Genomic DNA, 13,132 nt, shown 5'->3' with positions numbered 1-13,132 from the left:
AATTCAAATGTTAAACGAATGTGAGATTTTAGCACATCCTGTATCTATATTTTAAGTCACTTCAACATCATGAAAGTGGAGGAGTCATATAGCAGCTTTAATATTTTCAGTTGTTTGATTAAATTGCTACAGTTATATGGTTTAGGAACAAATCAGCAAACATTATTATGTTAAACATAGATAATCCATCCATCTTCCTGGCAGATGAATGAATGTGGCCATGATGTGACAAAGATGAATTAAGTGAGGATGGAGTACCAATTAAGGAGGTTGTTTGGTTTTGTTATATTCTCAAATAGAAGTACAGTAGTAATCCTCACTTTTATTGCTGCAAAAACATCCTAAACAAAATACAATAGTAATGGTGAGAGACAGGATTGCAGTTTGACTTTAAGGATTCTTAAATCCAAAACTCTCCAGTTCTCCAGAGTTGACAAATTGTAATCACTAAAATGTGCTAATTTAATGTGCATGATAGAATGCATTAGGTGATTGTCATGCAGAACTAATAGGTTTTACATTCCCAATTATGGGATCTCCCCGTGGCTCAGCAATTTTCTCTCTACTCTTTATATCTCCATTGCTGTTCATCTCTCTCATTGTTATGGTCCCATCTGACTGCTGGTATCAGCGAAAATCAGCTTGTAAAGCTCTTTATAAGACAGCAGCATTAAAGCTGTATATTTTCATCAGCAATTCAGGAGCAGAAGTTTCTAGCTTCCTCAGCCTTAGTGACAAAAACATTTGACCATAAGAAATATGAGCAAAATTAGGCTATGAGTCAATTGCAATAAACCATATTTTATTCAGAAATAAAACTACCACTAGAAGTTTGGTTATTTTTTTAAAATAGAAAAAATCCCAACTTTCTTTACAAAGGAAAACAAAAGAACATAAATTGAAGCAAAGATGGTCCTATGAAGGTAGACAATACAGAAGAGCCGATGGAGGAGAATGATATCATAAGCTGTATCAAATATTGTAGAGAGGTTGGGCAGGGTAGGAAGTATACACACCATAATTAGAGTCATGAAGGATGTCCGTTCTAAGTTTATCTAAGGCGTTTTGGTGTAATAAGCAGAACAGAAGCTAGATATTAGGATTTGGAGAAATGGCACAGTGTTTAAACACCCACAGCTCTTTCAGAGGAAAAGAAGGAAATTGATGTAGCAATAGATGATAAGTCAATCGGGAGTTAATCAAAATTTGAATCAGGCATATTAGAGTTAACAACTTCCTGGCTCCAAATGAGAACATATTTCCCCTTCTCTCTTTAAATATTTTGTAATATATATAAAATTATGCATGGCAGAAACTCAAAAGAAGCCAAGGAAATTTGCAGAAAAAGTATATGTGAAAATACCACACAAATACAGGCCTTCCCTCATTTCCAAACATTGAAAATATTAAATAGTAATGAAGATTAAATAGCTTAAAAGACAGAATAGTCTAATGTAAGCAATTCAGTATATGGTACTGCTTTTGTGCCTTCAGATTTATATCTGGCTGTAACCAATTATTTTTAAACATAATTGAAACAAGATGACCTCTCATTTCCCCAGATGAAATATTATAAATCTAGACTCACTGCCTCATGCTTTGGAAACAAAGCAAAGTTCAAAGTACATTTATGATCAAAGTATGCATACATTATACAACCTTGAGATTTGTCTCCTCCCAGGCAGCCATAAAACAAAGAAACCCAAAAGCACCCCATAAAAAAGACCATCAAACACCCAATGTGCAGAGAGATAAAAACACAAATTGTGCAAATAAAAGTAAACAAATAGTATTCAGAACAGAAGTGATTGTATAGAGATATTGCAAACTTTGTGTTTACGCTTCAAATTCAAATTTCAAAGTAAACTTATTATCAAAGTATTTATTGTCACCATATTCTGTATGACCCTGCAATTCATTTTCTTGCAGGAATTCACAGTTGATACAAAGAAATACCATATAATCAATGAAAAACCGCACACAAGACGAACAAACAATATGCAAAAGACTGTGTAATACAGAAATAAAAATAACTAAATAATAAAATATACATAAACAAGTTATAAATATTGAGAACATGAGATGAAGAGTCCTTAAAAATCAGTCCATAGGTTGTGGAAACTCTTCAATGTTGGGATGAGTGAAGTTGAGTGAAGTCATCCCCTCTGGTTCAAGAGCCTCATGGTTGGGTTTAATAACTGGTGGTGTGAGTCCTGAGGCTCCTGTGCCTCCTTCATCTCAGCACAAATCCATTCCCTAGGAATATGAAACAGTAGAGCGACAGATCTTATCTAGTTTAACCTGAGAGAATTTCTAGAACTGAATTAAAGGATTGTAATGATGTAACTAGTAAGCCATAAAAGGAACAAAAATCGTGAAGCCCTGGGGTAATATTTAAAATGTAGAAGTTAGATTATCTTAGATTACTTTTAGATTGCTCTTTATATTGTCCCATTTATTTTATTTTGCTTCATCTGTATTCAATAAAGGCAATAATTGTATTATTTTGTCCCATTTTCAATTTATACTTATTTTTTCTGTTTGCAGATATTTCATTTTGTTTCTTGTTCAGATTATTTTCTCATTCAGGCTACAAAACTGATATAAAAATTAGAGCCAACATATAAACACAACTAACCAACAAACAAAATAATTAAAACCAAGCTGTAGGCGATCCTGTACTAAACTTAATAATGAACAACTCCTTTCCCAAGACTTTCATTTAGTTTGGCTTATTAATTTCACATCAGAAAGGAGCTTGCTGAAAGCTAATGCAGAGGTAATTTAAGCTTCCTTTTTGTCCACTTACAAACATCTCAAGTCAACTACTCGTTTTAGGTAGGGCAATCCAGGACCCAAGCCCATCCCACGCCTTCTTGCAAATAGCCAAAAGAAGGAACGTGAGGAGCAGCTTCTTTGTCTCAAGTCTGTTGGTCAGGAAGTCAGCAAAGGGAGGTTTTGACTCCCAGGACCTGGAGCTTGGTGATGAGTTTGTTTGCAATTGAAGTGCTGAAGATGGATCTATAGTCAATAAAGAATAATCTAATGCTGAGCAGATGCTCCAGGGATGAGTGTTGGGCCAGGGGAATGGCATCCAGCATAGGCCTGCTTTGTCAGGTGAATTGCAGTAGATCAAGGTTGTTTGGAAGACAGGAGTTAATGCCGGCCTTAACCAACCTCTTGAACCACTTTATGTTGGTAGATGTCAGAGCCACTGACAGTAGTCATTAGGGCACATTATCTTGTTTTCCTTGGATACCAGGCTAATAGTGGTTCTCTTAAAGCAGATGAAAACCGAGATTGAAGAAGGGAAATGTTAAACATATTTGCTAATATCCCTGCGGTTGATCTAAGGACAGAGGTTGATCTAAGGACAGAGGTAGTGACACCATCCGAGCCCGATGTTTTCCACAGGCTCACTGTCCAGAAGACTTACTGTCCATTTTTTTTTAAACTGGTAATTCCAATGACTAAAAAAAAGAGTCCCAATCTGTGGCTCCAGGCTTCTCCCACAGCAGAACTGGAAGAACTATGTCGTACTTGGGGCCCACGTTAGTCAGCTGATTTGATAGTTTGGTGATATCATGTGAAAAGGGAAAAGTCAACTTAAGGCCATTCACAAAACAAGTGCAGGGGTTGGAGGGGAGGGGATAGCTAAATTAAGTTAAAAGATGTCCAGGTTGACGTAGAGTTATTAACTTTGATAGATGAATGGTGCACTAGTACTCAAGGATAAAATAGACAATGGATGGTGACCCATGAGACTGCAAATGCAGAATCTAGAGCAACGAATGGACTGCTGGAGGAATTCAGCATGTTGAGCAGAAGCTACAGCCAGGGAAGAATTGTCAATGTTTTGGGTCTTGAAGCAGAGTCTTGACATGAACCATCAACAATTCTTTTCCCGCAACAGATTCTTCTCCATCGACTGAGATTCCCCCAGTAGATCATTACAAAAGACAGTCTTGTCACTTTGTATGTCCTTATTTCAAAACTTAGCTCTAGTTCTATAGTTCAAGTAATACTTTTGACCAAGCACAAACTCACTGAATTCTTTCTTAATTTCCATTGTAGTTATATTTCTCCAATAAAACAAACCCTATGTATCCTGCAGTTCAATGATAAATTCTCTGTGTATTCTACATAAATCTGTATAAACATATTTAAAATTTATCATAGTGTGTATTATCAGAAACAGAACCAGACATTGTTTCAGAGTCTGCATACATTACCCTATCACTTATGCCTCGTCACTCATTTCATGAGCGCTTTATAAAGTCGGTCAATATTGATATGCATGTGGACCATCCGGGTGCAATTATTTGCATAGAGTTCCTCAAGGAGAAATCTATCCCAGATTTTAGTCTAAGATTCAGTTATTCGAGTATCATAGATAATGGCATTGTGTCTGTTACTGATGCATATATTCCAAACCAGGTCCCTTGAGGGATAAATAAGTCAAGTCAAATCCAAGATTATTGTCATCTGACTGTAAATATACAACCAAGTGAAACAACATTCCTCTGGACCACACTACACCCACAATACACATATCCCATACAGCACATTAAACAAAACATTACCAAAAATAAGTTAATAAAATGTTATTAAAATGCATATAGTGCATAGCACAGGTAAACAGTAAACAGCTCAGCGTCCCAGTGATGCGACCTCGATGGTGGCAGGGTATTTATTAGCCTCAAAACCAGGGGGAAGAAGCTGTTACTCAGTCTGGCAGTTCTAGACCTGAAGGTCCTGTACCTCCTGCCTGACGGTAGTTGGTCAAAGAGATTGTGGGATGGGATCGTCAACAATACTTTGGGTCCTTTGTATATAATACTCTGTGTAAATATCAGAAATGGGGGGGGGGGGGGAGACCTGGTGATGCTCAGCAGTTTTTACTATCCTCTGTAGGGTCTTGCACTCTGATACCTTGCAGTTTTCATACCATACAATGATGCAGCCAGACTGGACACTCTTGATTGTGCTCCTGTAGAAAGTTGGTAGAATAGGGGTGGGAACATTGCATGCCTCGATCTCCTCAGAAAAGTGTAGACACTGCTGTGTCTTCTTGACTAATGAGTAAGTGTTGTGGGTCCAGATTAGATTGTCCATTATGTGCACACCAAGGAACTTTGTACTCTTCACTCTTTCCGTGGCAGAGCCATTGATGTGCAATGGATAGTGGTCAACCTGCACCCCCCTGAAGGAATATGTTGAATTACACTGAGGTACTCCAGGTTGAGTCGGTTGTGAAGAAGGCAAATGAAATGTTGGCATTCATTTCTAGAGGTATGGAATATAAGAGCAGGGATTTGATGTTGAGGCTCTATAAGGCATTTGTGAGACCACACTTGGGAGTATTGTGTGCAGTTTTGGGCTCCTGATTTTAGAAAGGATATACTGACATTGGAGAGGGTTCAAAGAAGATTCACGAGAATGATTCCAGGAATGAAGGGGTTACCATATGAGGAATGTCTGGCAGCTCTTGGGCTGTATTCCCTGGAGTTCAGGAAAATGAGGGGGGATCTCATAGAAACATTCCGAATGTTAAAAGGCCTGAACAGATTAGATATGGCAAAGTTATTTCCCATGGTAGGGGATTCTAGGACAACAGCATATGACTTCAGAATTGAAGGACATCATTTTAGAACTGAGATGTGGAGAAGTTACTTTAGTCAGAGGGTGGTAAATCTGTGGAACTTGTCGCCACGAGTGGCTGTGGAGGCCAAGACATTGGGCGTATTTAAGGCAGAGATAGATAGGTTCTTGATTAGCCAAGGCATCAAAGGGTACGGGGTGAAAGCAGGGGAGGGAGGATGACTGGAAGAATTGGATCAGCCCATGATTGAATGGCGGAGCAGTCTCGATGGGCCGAATGGCCTACTTCTGCTCCTCTACTTTATGGTCTTGTGTATGAATTTCTGTTTCAACTTTATGAGGACACACAGGTGAATGATTTATATGAACTTTCTTACTTAACCACAGACCATCAAAGACACAGTCTGTTGGTAAAGAATGCATTCAAGGACATGCTCTTATGTAAGCATTCCACTTGGACTGTATATTTGGCAAATTACAGCAGATATATTTACAATGAGTCTGTTGAGTAAGAATCAAGTGAGGTTTTCCATGTTATGCAGAGAAGGAGAATATCTCTGTATGTTTCATAGTCATTGTCACTGATAGTGGCATGCTTCTTTATTCCAAACACAGTATTCATGCTGCATTTTCTTAAATAAGATTAGACCCTGCTACTTTATTGGTTACACCCTCACCAGTTTACAAAAGGTGCTCAGTTATTCAGGGATTATTTATGCAAAAACATTTTTATTTCCTATGAAGTCTGAAACATTCTACCTTAGTCTTTTACATTTACCATACTAAGCACAATGGGTCTCAACTGACCTCTTTGAATCTACACTGTGCCGTATACACTCTGCAGCATAATGACTGTTCTCACAGGTTTGACAAACCCCAATCTCCCACCAAGATTTATATAGACTCTGGAAAAATGCTTCAGCAAAACAGAACCTATGTAAAATCAATCATCACCTTTAACCCTCTGTGTATTCTGTCAGCAATTAAAATGTCCAATTAATAATTCACCATGGACAAAACCATTTATTATTTTAAAAATTCATGTTAACTTTATAGTTTTTAAAAGAGGAATGACAAAAAATGGAAAAATATGTTGAGATTATTGCAATTTAAAATAGCAAAAGGAGATCTTCAATAGGGCTTTGTTTTCATAGAAAGCAACAACAAAAATGAGGATATATTGGTTGGGATCTAGAGGCAAAAGAGGGATCACTTATCGTTTTGTCCAGCAGTATTTTCTGGTTTAGGATGGACATTCATTTTTGAGATTGATTCAATTTTGAGGCTGTGATAATTTAAGTACATTACCTTACTAATTCTTGCAGAAACAGAACAAAGTGCTCCGTGTACTTTTGTTCTATTACTATATGTTCTCTGGTTAATATTCTATTAATTGGCAATCTTGTGGAGATTAAGTCATGCAAACATTGATCTGAATTACTTCTGGTCACTTTGCTACCACATCCTTAAGAATTCTGTGCCACCACCTAGGTCTTATCCTGTGTGAAATGCCGGTAGCATTATTCTGTTTATTTATTATTTGTTAATTTATCTGTGATAATATTACTTTATGTGTTGTGTGTGAGTTATACAGTATGTTCTGTGTTGTGCATCTTGCCTGGATGAATGTTGTTTCCCCACATTCTCATACATTGCCCCTAAGTTCCACTGCCAATCAACATATTATTGAAAACTTTTAGTGCCAGTTAATCTATCAAACTGTGCATTTTTGGAATGTAGGAGGAAACCCAAGTACCTGTGAGAAACACACTTGATTCCAGGAAACACATGTAAATTCTGCTTGAGCAGGATTGACTGGGTTACTAGATCTGTACGGCAGCAGCTCCACTAACTTTGCCTCTATTTTATGCCTCTGACCTTCCACTCATTATACAAATGGCAAATATATACCAAACATTTGAAGCCATAAATTCAACAAGGGCAAAAAGGTTTCATTTTTCTGCTCAAAATTTCTCTTATCTCAAGTGTGTGTGTGTGTGTGTGTGTGTGTGTGTGTGTGTGTGTGTGTGTGTGTGTGTGTGTGTGTGTGTGTGTGTGTGTGTGTGTGTGTGTGTGTGTGTGTGTGTGTGTGTGTGTGTGTGTGTCTCCGTGTCCTTAACTCCTGGTGGAGTCGTCGGGGCGCCGTCATGACAAGCTTTTTGCACCGATCTTTTTGGTGTTTGCTCATCATACAGCGTGTCTTGGGCATCTGAAACCTGGTGGAGCCCATCCCTCTCCAGGTTTTTTTTTACAAGTTCCAGTTGCTAGCTCAATACTCAACCCAGGCATGGATGGACAGCGTGCAAAGGAGCCGGCCGGATTCGAACTCGTGACCTCTCGCTCCGAAGTCCAGCTAGTGCCACTATGCTACTAACTGGCACATCTCAATTATACTAGATAATAAACTTTTTCAAAAGTGTTACTTACAAGTATAATTTCAGACTACCTGAATATAGAGAAACAAAAAATTAACTTATTGAATATAATGCCTTCAATTGCATAACAATGCTGACGCTTTGCAAAAGTTTAACTAATCTGAAGATGTTTTGTTGATGATTTTCATTTCTACTCAGTATTTGAGGCTTCTCATTTAAGTGTTCAACAATAATCTGCCAGCATTGAAGGATTTCACTTGCCCTGATATGATTACCAGTACTCCATGATCGCAGTGTCCTGGTGAAACCTTTCACAATGCTTGTCACGGGGAGTGCCAAGATTTGCAGGGAAGAAGTCTAAATGGGAATGCAGAAAATGAATCTTTAGTAACATGTTGCATTTCATGGTTTTGTATGCTTGAAGCATGTTGTCAACCAGCTGCACGTAGTTTGGTGCTCTGTAGTTACCAAGAAAATTTTCAACATCCTTGAATGCCTTCCATGTGGTTTTCTCTGATCCCACTAGAATCCCTTTGAATTGCCTGTCACTGCTGACCTGTTTGATTTGTGGACCAACAGAAAGGTTTTCCTTAATCTTGACATCAGTTATTTTGACTTGAATTATGAATTGAAATAACAAATAGAGACAGTTTTTAAAAATGGTGTGTGATAGGGAAATTTTATGGCGATTTTCATGATCAGCAGCCCAAAGTCCATAACATACACCCAAAAGTATTCAGAAAGAAAAATCTTTGTTGCCCAGTGTTATATTTAATGAGCATGCATTAAGTATAGAATTCTGATTGTTTATGTTGTTTTTAGAGTATCAATATAAGCATTATCTAATTATCCATAAGAAAAAAATCAATAATGAAGTCCAATTCATTGTAATTAAAATTAATCCACTATTTAATCATATCTCAATTAGTTAATGAAATGCAGAGAATGTCAGAATCACTAAATGATAACAATACAGAAGGAAGCCATTTACAATCTTCATAATCTCTGACATTTCTTTTCTAGGAAAGTTACCAGAAGGTAGGGCCATGATAGATTTTCAGTTGCCTGTTGCATTCATTTTGTTTTGTGAAGAAACATCTTTTTCATGGCTGTTAATGCAAACAACACATTTCACTGCATTTTTCGATGTACACACGATAAATAAACTTGAATCTTGGCTGACAAACATCAAGGTGATCCATTTCAGAATCACAGGTCAAATCCACATCTTTTCTGGCTTAACTTTCATAAGAAATGGCAATAGTTCCAAACGTGCTTCTTTCCCTAAATAAGCATGAAGAAACTCTGCAATAAAAATTTGCTGGCGGATCTCAACATGTTGAGCAGCACCTGTAATATTAACTCCATTTTTCTCCCTCTCACATACTGCCTAATATTTTGATTATTTCCAACATTCTTTTAAATTTCAGATTTCTTGCAATTGAAGTGTTTTGTGACTTAATGTTCTACCATATTTCCTCTGCGTTATGTTGTCTTCCATCACTTCCTATTTACAACTTCTCCAGTCAGATCAGATGGAATTAGTTTCTCAGTCTCTATACATCACAGACATTAACTTTGTTTTCTCAATCTCTCTTCTTTCTTCCTAACTTAAATTATGATTGATTTTCAAATCTTCCTAATTCTGGTGAAATTCATCAGTTGGCAATTTTCATTTTCTTTTCACCCAAACTGTCACACCTGCTCCATATCTCAGTATTTACGGTTTTTAATTTCAGATTTCCAGTCTGTAAGCAACACATGCGAAATGTTGAAGGAAATCTTTTGAGCTGAAATCTTTCTTTAGGGCTGAGAAGGAAGGGGAAAATGCCAGAATTAAAAGGTGGGGGTAGGGAAGGAGGCTAGTAATATTTTGTTGTTCAGAAAAAATGTAGTCTATCAGCCAAAGTCAATATATTGAGGCTGATAGTGGGAAAGAATTTCATAATTCAAATACATTTTTGAAACATCTCTCAATATTAAAGACACTTAGATGATAAAGCCAAGCTTCCACATTAAGTGTTCCTAAGGGGTCACGTTCAGCGCATGTTTAATGTGTGAACAGATAGTAATAGAACAGTAATTTACAAGCAACAAATCATGCAATCAGGGGTGGAACTCAAGATAAAACATTACATTCCATCAGAAATAATAAAATAGTAATGTGCCAAGCAAAAGAAAAGCTATGCTAATGTCACAGAAATATTGTAAATAGGATTACATAATATATAAGATGATTATTGGATTAAAGTGTTACGTAGTAATTAAAAATAACTACGTCTTATAATTATATTAGCAATTATAAAGTGCAATGAAAACAAAAACATCGAGCAACTTCTAACCTTGACTAACTGTAAGAAGATAAGAAATAAAGAATAACAGAGGAGAATTATGAGAATTACCTGTAGCAGTAAACTGGTGATCATCTTTGTATATTGCATTCATTTGTAAGTAGCTGGTGTTGCAATATTAAGCACAAGAAGACAGATAATGCTGGAAATTCTTAGCAGGGTACATAACAGCAATGGAGAGAAAAAGAATTAAAGTTTTAGATTGATAACTTTCATTAGCTACCCATCTAATATGATGGATAGTATGTTCCAATCAAATCTGGGACCACTTCAACCTCTCCCTGCCTCATTCAGAGGTTCCCACCTGCTTCAAAAGGGCAGCAATCATATTGGTGCCCGAGAAGAGCAGGTGAGCTGCCTCAATTACTATCAACTGGTAGCACTCACCTCTGTCGAAATGAAGTGCTTTGAGAAGTTGGTTACTGCTAGAATTAACTCTGCCTGAGCAAGGAGCTGGACCTGTTGCAATCCAGCTGGGTGTTCAGTATCATCATCCCCTCAGCATTAGTCACCAAATTTCTAAACCTGGTCCTCTGTACCTCTTCCTCCAACTTCCTTCTCAGGAGACCCCAGTAAGGATATGTGTTCAGCCAATTGCTCTGCTCTCCCTCTAGCCTCGAACAAAGCTTAATTCACCAGACACTCAATACTCACCTAACAACAGGCTGTCAACGAAAACTCAGATATAACATTATGATGCACTATATCTCACAAACACTTAGAGACACCCCCACATCACTTCACTTGCAAAAGGTGCAATTTCACACAAATATCTCCATCCTCATTACAGGAAATTGTTATATAATGAAGATCAGCAGGGGTAATGATCAATATTCAGATTGTATACATATCCTAACCTTGAAGAAAACATGAACACTTCACTGAGACTTTGACTAGCAATAGGGTTATAACCATTGAACATCATAGCCCTAACTACTGGTGACCTTAGGCTCCCTGTCAAGTCACTATGTATAGATTTTGTAAGCATGCACTTCTTGCTTTTCCTCTCTTTGTGATTTTACTCATGTTCCTTTTGGATCTGCAATTTGACCAAACAGTGGAAGAATAGAAAAGTGCAGTGATGATGAAGACACAACTAATGTTTGTCACAACTAGTACAGTGTGCAATCACTGCACTGGCACCAAAACTAATTTAGAGAAAAGCCTAAAGACAAGGTGCATATTTGGTGAGATATTTAGACATCATCATAATTTTAGCAACCAAATCATGCCAACTAATCTAGCACAATTCTATGAATTCTAATTCTAATTAAGGTCAATACTACGTAGTGCAGATTAAATCCATGCCTGCATCTCTCAAAGGGGCAAGGGGGTGGATGAGAAGGGCAGAGTGAGCCCATTGCCCACTTCTAGGAATCATTTTAATTTGGGAGGTAAGAACAGTGAATAAAGTAGACATCTTGATTTTCAGATATAGGAGGAGGTGATTTGGTAGATGAGGTGATGAGCAGAAAGATTATCTACTCACATGGGACCTGGAATTTTTCCAGGATCATTGCCAAACAGCAGTGGAAGCAAGTATAACTCAAAGGCAATGTTAGTATTCAACCCCAAATGACATGGTCACTGTGTCACCAGAAGTTTCATGGTTTCACATTCATGTTCAAGGTCAATGAAGACATCTTTGAATTTTATTTCCCAATAAATACATCAGGCTTTTTCACATACTATCAACCCAATAACAAGCTGTAATAGTCACTTGTCTCACTTAGCCAATCTACATTTCTTTGTAGCCTCTTGATGTCACTGTTTGTTTCCCACATTTCTTTGTGCATGTATCCATGCATTCTATTTATACATCACCTATTGAAGTTCACAACAATGAAAATTACATGAGTTATGATTTCAAGAACATCAGATGAGGCAGTTAAAAACTGGTTAAAATGTATCCTTATCATTTTCTGAAGCCACTTTACATAGAGACCACATATATGGGCCAGCAAGGATTGACAACTTTAGCAACTGATATATTTCTGGCTTTAATGTCAAAGGGCAAATTATATGTGTAGTCTTTCAACCTTGTAAGCGGTCTGATGAATCTTTAAATAGAAATTAAATTAATAAAACCTATGCGAGGAAATTGCTGTTGCATCTATACGTAACTGTGTAATTCTAAAGTGAAAGTAAAGATGAAGATTATTATTTTTAATTATGCCACTTCTGAATCCTTCTGATTCTTACACATATTATTCTACTTTCCATTTATGATCCAATAATGGAGGAACTGAATTACTCTTTGACAAAAAATATAGTAGCAGTATTTCCAAATCAAGAACTCTCTGTACTTTGGAGTAACCTGATAATCTTGATCATTAGAACACTGTCAGTTAGTTAAAGTGCTCTAATGACATGTTCAGTACCTACCTAATGAATTCTCAGAACATTAAGACGAGCTTGAACTACTCTTAGAAGGTTTGTTACCTATTAAGAGCATTAGAAATAGGAGCAGGAGTGGGCCATCTGATTCATCGAGTCTGCTCCACAATTCAATATGGTCATGGCTGATCAGGCAGTGAACTCAGCTCCACCTATCTACCTGCCTTTTCCCCGTAACCCTTAATTCCTCTGCTGTGCAAAAATCTATCTAACTGCTTCTTAAATATGTTTAATGAGGTAGCCTCTATTGCTTCCCTTGGTAGAGAATTCCACAGATTCACAACTCTCTGGAAAAAAATGCAGTTTCTCTCAATCTCTATCCTAAATCTATTACCCAAAATCTTGAGGCTATGACCCAGCGTCCATCATCAAAAAGATCCTTACCTTCCAGGCTATGCTCTTTCTTGT

The sequence above is a fragment of the Hemitrygon akajei genome, chromosome 4, assembly GCF_048418815.1.
Source record: "Hemitrygon akajei chromosome 4, sHemAka1.3, whole genome shotgun sequence".
Lineage (NCBI taxonomy): Eukaryota > Metazoa > Chordata > Chondrichthyes > Myliobatiformes > Dasyatidae > Hemitrygon > Hemitrygon akajei.
This window is presented reverse-complemented; position numbering follows the sequence as displayed.